Here is a 12,392-nt window from a genome sequence, read left to right as displayed (position 1 = left end):
ACGATTATATACCAAAATACAATTTGAAGTTTTTACTTCTGTATAGGTTTTTTTAAACTATGGTATACAGCCAACTATTGGGATTTTCCCATTGATTTTTTTTCTCTTATTAAAGCTTAATTCATAGACTTTCAAACAAAGTAAATTACTTTACCTTTATCAACGAAAATGTTGGTTTCGTTTTTAAATTCGCAAAGTCTCTTCGTTTGTGCGTTGCCGCTCCTGCAATACTTAGAGCCGATCTACCGATGTACTCCTGTGTAGTTTTGTCTCCTGAATCCAAATCTGAAAACTGTATTATGATATCTCAAACCATCTTCGAGATAACCGAACTCAAAATCAACTTGCATCTCGGAACAGCAGTTTAAGGTCTTTTAGAAATTTTAGTTAGCGAGGGAATCCTACAATAGAGACTGTTAGAAACGCATTAAACGTAATGTACGGAAAAATGAAAATGAAAATGTCATATTATTTCAAACTATAGCGCGCGACTTCGACTGACATCGGCTATAAACGCTTGTGATCAGGATCCTAAATTGCTGTGCCGAGATGCAAGTCTTTGTTTTGTCGGACACATAAACGTCAAGTTGAAATGTCAGATAAATATATTTTATTTATTAAGAGGCAACAGTAACGATCAACAGGTAGCAACAAACGCGGTCCAAGATTACGGCTTTAATTTTGAATATTTTCTCGAGATATTTGGCACACATATTCGTAATATAGTATAGAATGGCGGTACAGAGCCCAATTTGAGAAATATATTAGTATGTGGAAATTAGTCTGTAATTAAATACAATATAAAAAAAGAATCTGTACCGCCATTAAGAAAAACAAAAAAATAAACTTTCTTCAAATAACCTTTTCTATCCCATGCCTAGATTTTGTGTCATTTTGGATCTAATAAAATTTTTTATTTCTAACAAGAAATCGAACATATTATAAATAATAACTGATTAGGCAACATCGAGAAATAGTCACTGTCATTTTGACACAAACGTGCGCCAGATTTCTAAGTGTAATTATTCTAGTTAATTTGGTCACGAAAAAGGAAGCGAAAGAAGCAGTAGCAAAAGCTAAAGCAGAAGCGTATTCAAATCTATACGATCAACTTGATACCAGGGAAGGCGAAACGAAGATATATAAAATAGCCAAACAGAGAGCAAAGAAAGCAAAAGATTTTAATCAGATTAGATGTATCCGAGATGAAAATAATAAAATACTAGTTTACGAAAAGGATGTCAAAAAGAGATGGAGAAAGTACTTTGACAGCTTATAAATGAAGAATTTGACAGACAGCCTGTGGAGCCAACGGAGACAGGAGCAGCAATGGTCACCAAAATAACAAACGAGGAAGTAGCTCAAGCGCTTCAAAAATAAAGAAAGGAAAAGCGGTAGGACCAGATGATATTCCTGGGGAAGTATGGAAAGCATTGGGAGAGACAGGACAAGGTGGCTAGTAGGTTTATTTAATAGAATTATGGAAGTTGGACAAATGCCAAACGAATGGAGAAGCAGTATACTAGTACCTGTCTACAAAAACAAGGGAGATATACAGCAGTGTACAAACTACAGGGCTATAAAACTGCTTAGCCACACCATGAAAATATGGGAGAGAGTAATTCATAGACAGATACGTGAAGAGACCGACATATCCGAGAATCAATTTGGCTTTATGCAGGGCAGATCAACAACAGACGCAATTTTCATTATAAGGCAATTGATGGAAAAATACAGGAGTAAAGAAACAAACGCTCAAATGGTATTCATTGATCTTGAGAAAGCATATGATCGAGTTCCTCGAGAGATTATGTGGTGGGCACTCAATAAGAAAGGAGTCCCTGGTGCATATGTAAAAATTGTGAGGGATATGTAGGAGGGAGTAACGACTAGTGTTAGGACAGGTGTTGGAGAGACTGATAAATTTCATGTGAAAGTAGGATTGCACCAAGGCTCGGTGCTTAGTCCGTATTTATTCTCATTAGTTTTGGTCCAGATAATAGCGAAACTACAGGGTAACATTCCATGGTGCATAATGTATGCTGATGATGGCGTGTTAGTGGGAAATAGTGAAAGAGAATTATAACAAAAACTGGAATAGTGGACACGAGCTCTGGAGGAAAAAGGTTTAAAACTTAGTAGGACAAAGACAGAGTATTTGGAATGTTCATTTAAAGATGGAGTTTATACAAATAAAATGGTATCTTTGGATGGTGAAGTGATTGTAAAAAGCAATAGTTTTAAGTACCTGGGATCGGTATTACAGAGTAATAGAGAAATAGATGGAGATACATGCAGTAGAATTAGGGTCGGATGGATGAAGTAGAAGGAAGCAAGTGGTGTGTTGTGTGACAAAAAAGTTCCAATGAAGCTGAAAGAAAAATTCTATAAAACAGCCATAAGACCGGCTATGATGTACGGAACTGAATGTTGGGCAGTGAAAAAAAGAGGAACAACGAGTGCATGTGGCGGAGATGAGAATGCTTAGATGGATGAGTGGAGTGACAAGAAAGGATACAATTAAAAATGAGTATATTAGAGGAAGTCTAGGTGTGGCACCAATTGATGCCAAAATGAGAGAGCATAGGTTGAGATGGTTTGGTCAAGTTCAACGTCGAGACGTTAATCATCCAATACGAAGAGTAGCTGAAGTGCAGATTCCTGGAAGGAGTAGGAGAGGAAGACCAAAGAAGACGTGGGGGGAGAGGATTAGGCAGGACATGTTGGTAAAGGAGATTAACCTGGCACCTGCCACGTGGCCTTGCAAGGCGTCAACTGCCACGTGGGGTGCTCACAGCACCCTTTAAAAATTTTCTGTGATCTACTTGTTTAAAAAAACAAAATAATGTGTTGAGTAACACAAGAATATAAAAAAAACATGTTTTATTAACTTATTAGCCACTAATATGTTATACAAGCTAAAAAATAAAATTAAAAAGGTGTTTCAAGCAAATTAGCAAGTACCAAGCCATAGTAAATGAAATGAAGTAAAATATCTAAAAAAATTAAGATTTGGTGAGTATAAAGTCTATATTAATAATTTAAATCAGGTATTTCAATAAAAAATGTAAGTTTGACCTGTTTATCAAGAATACAAAAAAAAAAAATTTAAAACTTAAAGTGCCAGATGATGACACCCCATTTCGACTTTAGAGCTACAAGTTCAGAGTGACAATAAATAACCACTTCAAACGCTAACACATTGATGCTATATAATATTATAGAAAGCTACTATGACGCACAGCATAGTAACCAAACTTGAAATACCAAATATTTGATAAAAATGTGTTATGGGGTGCTGGTAGCACCCCACGTGGCAGGTGCCGGGTTAATATTCATATGACCCAGGATAGAATTGTGTGGAGAAATGCAATTAGGGAAGCCGACCCCGCGTAGGGATAAGGCAAAGATAATGATGATGATGATGATGATGATGAATTATTCTAGTTAATTCTTTTAGTTAGAGCGCCTATGAGTATAATTGTCAAAATATTAACGCAAATTTGTTAAAATGAAAGTGACAAATTCTCTATATCACCTAAAATTAGTTATTAGTTATAATATGTTCTATTTCTTGTTAGATATAAAAATTTTTACTAATTAGGTCCAAAATGACACAAAATCTAGGCATGGGATAAAAAAGTTTATTTGAAGAAAGTTTATTTTTTTGTTCTTCTTAATGGCGGTACGGGCTCGTTTTTTTAATATTGTATTTAATTGCAGAGTAATTTCCTCATATTAATATCTCAAATTGGGCTCTGTACCGCCAGTCTTTACTATATTACGAATATGTGTGCCAAATATCTCGACAAAATATTCAAAATTAAAGCCGTAATCTTGGACCGCGCTTGTTGCTACCTGTTGATCGCTAATGCGATGTAGGTAATGTTTAGTGGCAGCTTACTATATTTTTATTTGAGCTGTCTATCCAATATGTATTAATATTATATAATAATATATAAAGATGCTACTCGTCAAAGAGCTAAACTAAAATGGAAATTCGCCGGTCATACGATTAGACAAAAACGAAAGATGGAAAAAAATTATTACAGAGTGGAGACCATGGACATATAAACGAAAGAGAGGAAGACCACAGATGAGATGGGTAGATGACCTAAAACACCAAGCAGGCTCAAAATGGATGCACATGGCTCAGGATAGAGAAAGATGGAGGAGCTAAGGGGAGGGCTATGTCCAATATTGGATGTCGCAAGGCTAATAGAAAATAGAATATGCAATTACATCCTTCCAATGAAAAAAATATTTGAAAATTTTTCTTTGAATCATTTTCATTTATAACTCTTTTATTATTGATTTGACGAAGAAAAGTTATTCTTCCTAAAAAGCGCTTCATGGTTTAAAACCTGAGATACAACAATCATATATCAAATTTTATCAATTTTATACGAGGTATGTCAAAAAATATGAATTTCGCTCAAGAGTAACTCAAACTCCTCATCTGAGCTTAAATGTTCATTCTGTTCTTCTTCGTCAGACTCCCCTCGAGACTCATATTCCTCTTATACATGATCTGTAAATAGTTGTAATATGTATTTAGAATTAATTAAAAATAGTGATTAATTAATTGAGTTGCTACGTATTCTTTGCCCTTTTATACGGAGTCGAAGCCTGGACAATCACTGGCGCATCTAAAGAAAGACTTACCATTGTTGAGATGTGGTGTTATCGAATACAACACTTAACAAACACGGAAACATTAAGAAAGATGAAAAAGGCAAAAGAAATACTCAACACTCTGAAGGAAATAAAAATGAGCTAAAATAAATATTCATTCTCTTCTCCTTCGTCAGACTCCCCTCGAGACTCAGATTCTTCTACCTAATCTGTAAATAGTTGTAATATGTATTTAGAATTAACGAAAAATTACCAATTCTTAATACTTTTCCTTATATAACCAATCACATCACGTTTTTTAATTATAAGTGTAGGTATGACCAAAGTAGCTGGTAAAAGATGTTTCTTTCCTTCATAGTGTTGAGTATTTATTTTGCCTTTTTAATCTTTATTAAAGTTTCCGTGTTTGTTACGTGTGTCCATGATATATTTAACATTATTCGATAACTCCACATCTCAACAACGGCAAGTTTTTCTTTAGATGCGCCCGCGATTGTCCAGGCTTCGACTCCGTATAAAAGTACGGAGAATACGTTGCAACTCAACTAGTTAATCACTAATTAATTCTAAATACATATTACAACTATTTACAGATCATGTAGAAGAGAAATCTGAGTCTCGAGGGGAGTCTGACGAGGAAGAAGAGAATGAATATTTAAGCTCAGCTGAGGAGTTTGAAGAAGAAGTACAAGACTCGGAAACATAATTAATTTAGTTTATAGTTTTATACTTGTCTACCTATATATTTATAATAATAAATTTGTCTTTTTCTATCATATTTGCAAAATTTATTGTATAGTATGTATCATTTTTCTTTAATTAAGGAAAAGTTACTTAAAAAACTATAATATATTATAATAAATACTCTAACGTTTCGAGGAACAACAACATGGATATCGCCAGGTCACGTGATTTTTCTCGAGCGAACGGACTCTCTCAGCTACAACAGAGGACGCAAACAGCTATCGGTATACGCTCTTTCTCACACTGCTGCTTACTTATAGCGCTTTTCATTTATATGCACGCGTAATTTGTTTGATCACCTAGCAGTTGGAAAATTTCACCAAAAAAAACTGTCTTTTTTAGAATGTTTATTTTTAATATTAAAAAATACTCTGGCAAAATAACAATTTCACCTTCCTGTCCGGAAGGAGTGTACATAGTTATGCATGTATAGTTGTGTATTTTATACTCGTTAATAGTTTATACAGATTCAGATGAAATCTTCTGAAGTTCAGATGCATCCCCTGAAAAGAATCCTGGGGCGCCCATACAAGTATCTTGCAGAGTTAAAATCGCCCTCAAATCGCCTGGCCTGTTTATTTTTTTTATATTTGAATATTTAAATTTACTTTAAAGTCACGTCAATGATATTTTTTGTAATAACAATTTTTATCATTCTGTTTAACTTTGGGGGGGATTCTTGGGGAAAATAACCGCTGCCCTCCAGCCAGACCGTCATTTTTGTATTAGGCTATCATGGAAGAGTCACCTGAAAAATTTTCAGGTTGCCTAAAATACCTACTCAAAAATGTCTCACAGCTCTTGGACCAGAATGAGCGGGCCCCGGTAAGAAGTGAAAAGCGGGCCCCAGGAAAGAAGTGAAGAGCGAAAATTATTTTTTAATTTTTATAGAAATAAAATTATCAATAATAATAAAAGACATTTCAAATATACATTTTATTAAGTTCTGATTATATTTATAATAGTGGAAATATTTATAATATATAAGTGCTTTTCGAGTTTTCTAATTGACAAAGATGTCTACAATTTTCGAAAAATGGCAGATTTTACAAAATAATTCTCGGCCTTGCTAGTTTACCAAATCATCTTCTTTGTAGATCTCATAGCATTTTTTATTCGAGAAAGACAACAAAAGCATTTTTTTGTTTCTGAGACTGTCACGGCTAATGTGTAAAATATTCTTTTAACGCAATAACGACGTCGACGCTTAGGAAATAATGAATCCAATTTGAGATGTTCAATTTTATTAAGTAAATCTATTGGAAAAATTTGAGGGTCACCAATATTATCCTTGTATATCGCTCTCAAATGAAAAATTTCATCTATCAATTCTTCACTGATGTCTTCTTTATAAAACTCGCTCAATTTATCAATTTTTTTCATAATATTGTCGTCTTTATCTCGAAATGTCCATAAAATCTTAAATAGCGAATAAATTTCGTTACTGCATTAAATCTTCTGGTAAAATTTCTTATTAAACAATCAATGAAAATGTCAAATATTTCACAGCTAACTATTGCGTCGGGCTCAAAATTATTAGTCACTACCCAAGCCCACTGCCCAAGCAAATCATCAAAAAATCTCACAGGCATGTCGTTTTCCTTTATTTCATGTAAATTCTGGATTTATTCCAAAAATGCTGGCAACTAATTTAGATTGTTCAACAATGGAAGCACATGAATTTTTGATTTTACGAAAAAAGTACGTCTTTGGTCTGGTCAACTCCGGGCTCCCTACATCGCCGGGCCCGCTAAAATGTACCCGCTGTACCGGTACCGCCCCCCCCCTTTCGGTTGGCCCGCGAACGACAGATTCCCTTTGATGCTTCTCCGAACAACCTACAATTCACGGGTTGTAGGCCATCATAGACAATGTATTTCACTTCTTATATATAGCTTTTCTCTTCATTTTGTTTCTTTGATATTTGAGTTAATTTTCGTTCCGAGCCTTTTCTTTTTAGTTTACATTTCACTCTGTAGTTTTTTCTTTCAAATTAAGTTCCCATTCGCTATTGAAAAATTAAGTTCAGCACTTCAATAATTGTTCTAGCCCCTGTCATATTACTTAAACGTGCTTCAAATAATAATTTTCTAAAACCCGAAATAGAGCGGGCTGTATCGTCGCCCCCGTTAGTGAAATTATTTCGATTCGATTTTTTTGCACAAACTTACTCAAAAATAGTCCTTTTAACAAATCCACAGGGTGCCGGGAGGTGCCGAGGTCGGAAAATTGTTTAAACAATTTTTTTTTAAAACAAATTCCAAAAATCAATATTTTCATTTCTAATAAAATTTTTTCAGATAATTATCAAATAATTTTTAGATAATTATCAATTGTCATCAAATACATTCGTCAGTACTAGTTTTTCTTCCATACGTTAACTTAAAAACGAGTGCCTTCGTGTAATTTGTTCTCTTCCGAAATAAACTTCAAACAATGAAAACCGATGAAATTATAATTCAACAAGAAGTTTTTTCTAACTTATTTGTGGTGAGTATTTTCTTAATTCTAATTTACCTTGTGCTTTTCGGTTAATATTTTTAGTGAGCGATCATTAGAAACGCTTGAGATTTTTATCTTTAATTTTTTACGCTTATCGCTATCAATAATTTCGATTCAGTTTTCAACTACAATTTTTACCTTTGTGTATCTTCGTTGGGCAAGGAAATTCTGTTCAGTGTTATTAGTTGCGACCGTTTGACTTTAGTAAGACGGTCTACTATACGCGAACTGGGTCTCCTTGCCAAACGTGGATCTCATGTGCTCGTATGCCCATAGTAATCCGCACTGTTTTTTTTTCTTAGTCGCTGGGGAGAGCCTTCTAACAAATGTAGTCCTATTCCTATACCGATCTAGCTGCACCGTTCCGCACCGGTGCCGACGATATTGCAATAAAGGCCTGCATCTGAACACACCTCCAACCAGTAGAGGCTACGTGGAGCCGAAGTCCCTCCAAGACGTGAGGACGGCAACGGAGATCCCTCGACGGAGCCAACGCAGATAAGAAGCCCTCTTGCAGTTCAACATCAGCAAACTTCTTCTTCTTCTTCTTCTTCTTCTTCTTCTTCTTCTTCTTCTTCTTCTTCTTCTTCGTCTAGCCATTTACGTCCACATCTGAACATAATCCTCTTCAAGTCTTCCTTTCCATTGTTTTTGTTGTACGCTACTTGTAGCGAATTTTTCCCGGCAGTTCGTTTCAGATCATCTGTCCATTTCATAGGAGGTCTGCCTCTGGGTCTTTTGTGTTGGTATGGTCTCCAGGTTAGAATTGTTCTGTGCCATTTGTTTAGATCGCTCCTAGCTACATGTCCAGCGTATTTCCATTTTAATTTTAATGATTTTTGTACCACATCGGTGACTTTGGTTTTCTGTCTTATCCATGTGTTTGTTTTCCTGTCCTTAAGTCCTATGCTAAGCATTTCTCTTTCCATCGCGTGTTGAGTGACTCAGTTGATCAGCAAACTATAACTGAACAATTAGTTTCTTTGACGATAAATTTCATTTATTAATAACTTTTTAAGTTTTTCTTTTAAAATAGCAATAAATACGTATGTGATTTATTTTACCTGTGTTAATAAACGAATATGTGAAGTTATTTTTGAATTTTATTTATAACCTCCCTTAGATCCTTGAACAAGTGATTTATTTTGACACAGCACAGGACCTACGCCAGGCTGAGCTAGCCAATAACCTTTGTAAGGGCTACAAAGTATAGCCGAGTATTTCTTCGACACAGTCGTGCTGGTTGTCTAATCGCCGGTTTAGTCTAGGTTTCTTATGGATTTTTGGCTGCTGATTACGAATTTCGAGGGTGTATTTCGATCCGACTTGTCAAACAATTGTTATAAACAATTTAATTGTTTATAAGGCTCTGGTTCATAAATGAAAAGAGATCAAAAAAATGTTTCAAATAAAATGTGTTCCTTAGTAAAAAACGAAGAAAAAAACGTTTACTAAACTTAAATCCAACAATTACACCTCAAGATATTGTAAAATTAGTGCACAATGCAAATTGCAAATTATAAAATAAGTATTTTTCGAAGCTTTATCGATCGTAACTCGGCTTCTACGCCTACAAATAAGCCTTAGAAGGTCTCATTTTAAAGCTTAATAATTAATAGGCTTCCAAAGAAAATAGTTAGAAAAAAGAAGTTAAGTGTTAAATTACTTTATCTTTATTTGCTTTAAAGTTATACTCGTTTGAAGTTATACCTTTCTTAAAAAAAATGTACACTACTTTGTTTATAAGGGTTTGAAGCAAATTTAAGCTATATAAAGATATATACTTTATTAAAAACACTGATAGAAGAACTCAAAAGGAACAATTCGAGCTTATGAAAATGTTCATAAATATGTTCATTTTGGCCAAGATATCGACATTTTGGCTACGAATTTCGTCGTTTACTTGACTGTGAGCCGATAGCGCGCCATTAAAATATTGATATCTTGGTCAAAAATAAACTTAGGAATATTTTTTTCAGCTAAAATTGTTCCTCTTGAGTTCTTCTTTCATTTTTGTTAATTAAAGTATAAATTGTAGTAAAGAAAAGAGAAACGTTCTCACAAACAATTTATTTTACAAAACTAGTATAAATGTATATGTATGTTGAAGTATAAATATTTATAAGCTCAAATTTGCTTAAAAAAACCCTTATAAACAAATTAATGTACATTTTTTTTAAGACAAATATAATTTCAAACGGGTATAACTTTAAAACTAATGAATATAAAGTAATTTAACAAAATTTCTTGGTAGCCTATTAATTAAGCTTTAAAATGAGACCTTCTAAGGCTCATCTGCATGCGTAGAAGCCGAGTTACAATCGATAGTTTCGAAAAATACTTATTTTGCAATTTGCAATTTGTATTGTGCACTAATTTTACAATATCTTGAGTTCTAATTGTTAGATTTAAGTTTAGTAAACGATTATTTCTTCGTTTTTTATTAAGGAACAATTTTTATTTGAAACATTTTTTTTATCTCTTTTAGTTTATGAACCAGAGCCTTATAAACAATTAAATTGTTTATAACAATTTTTTGACCACTAGGATCGAAATCCACCCTCGAAAGTCGTAATCAGCAGCCAAAAATCCATAAGAAACCGTTGAGTTTGTCCATCAGAATTAAAAAGGACACGGTGACCTCTATTTGGCGCCTATACTAGTTAGGAGCCCACATGTTGGAGCAGTACCGTAAAAGATAACGGGTTGCGGCTTAGTTATACTCCTCCATAAATCACTACCAAAAGAGCCTGACGACACCTGGATCTATTTAAAGGCCAAATAAAAGGGTTTTAAATTTAAAGGTTACTATTAGAATAGGGATTCGCTATTTTTTCGATGAAAAAAAAACCTTATCTTGTAAAAGGTATATTTAAAATCCCTAAAAAGGGTTATATCACAACAGAACGTTTTCGAAATAAATATTCGCTCATCAGTGTTATCACTGATCACATTACATGTTTTAAGCCACCAAGATATACAGGTAAAACCCTTAAGTTGTTTTAAAATTGTGGAGTTTACATTATATTATAAATTTTTAAGGGATGTTAAAAATATTCGCAACAACTTAAGGGTTTTTACCCGTATATCTTGGTGGCTTAAAACATGTAATGTGACTTGTGATAAGACTGATAATGGAATATTGATTCCGAAAACATTTTGTTGTGATATAACATATAACCCTTTTTAGGGATTTTAAATATACCTTTTACGAGATAAGGTTTTTATTTTTTGTGATTTAAGGTATACAGCCAGTTACAGGTATTTTTTCCTTGTGATATTTTTTCAATGATTTTCCCATTGTTGTTTATTTAATATTAAGCAATTTATTGTCTTTTTTACATAAATATACAACACTATAGACTAAGAGCAGCTATAGGTGAAATTTCTTAATCATTTTAGGCACGATAAGAACCTATAACTTAAATAGTAGAACCTAAAAGAAAACGTTAGAATACTGTGCAGTCACTTTTCAGTGGCACATGCGTCGACAGTGGCGCATCAAACTTTCCACTTATGGACGGGATAAATAAATTAAAAGTTACCCTCCCTCACTACTAGAATTAAATTTTTTTCATTTTTTTAAGTTTTATGTGATTAACACATAAGATTCAGTGTAATTTTAACCCACCACCCCCTTCTCGCTGCCCCACCATTAAAAACTACATTTTTCGTTTTTATTTTTTTCTTGTAGTTATACTTCTTTTTCCAAAACAGAGAAACCTATCGTTTGATGGTCGCCAACCTTCGGTAGAAGACGGCACATAAAGAAGAAGATACTTCTTTAGGCGCGATTGAGAGTAAAATTTCGTAATACTGCGCGCATGCGCACACAGACAGTATGGCGTTTAGTTGCTAAATCTTTCAAGTTATGTATAAATATATCAGTGCAAGAAAAGGTGTGAAAAGAATATATTAGTATTACGAGGAAAACAACGAAAAGCCCCAGATACAAAGTTTACTACTTTTTAAACAATTAGAATAATTGAAATAAAAATATAATAAACAATATTTTAAATCTAAGACTTTTCGTTAATAAACTGCTTTCTGGCTGCATCCCATATCTCCGGATTTTACAGTATATAATCACGTAGAGACGACGAAAATAGGAGAAAGCAAATAGAGGACACTTAGGCCACGCATTTACCTTCTCTTCGTCTAGGAAAAGGACCGAAAGACAGTTTCTAAATACTCAAAAACTGATTAAAATGAAAAAGATTAAAAAGGGTTCAAGGCAGGTTTTGTTTATATTCGATTCAGAGTTGGACTACCATCTCCATATAGCAACTATTTCAGCATCCTTATGCATCATCAGTGAAGATTATGCAGTCACAACTCTGAAGGGAATATAAACATTCTGCCTCTTTTAAGGCAAAACATCGCGATGCAATGAACCCACCTTTTGAGACGCAAATTAGCGACATCTCTCGTATTACGAGGAAAACAACGAGAGATGTCGCTAATTTGCGTCTCAAAAGGTGGGTTCATTGCATCGCGATGTTTTGCCTTAA

The sequence above is a fragment of the Diabrotica virgifera genome, chromosome 1 (genome assembly GCF_917563875.1).
Source record: "Diabrotica virgifera virgifera chromosome 1, PGI_DIABVI_V3a".
NCBI classification, from domain to species: Eukaryota; Metazoa; Arthropoda; class Insecta; order Coleoptera; family Chrysomelidae; genus Diabrotica; species Diabrotica virgifera.
This window is presented reverse-complemented; position numbering follows the sequence as displayed.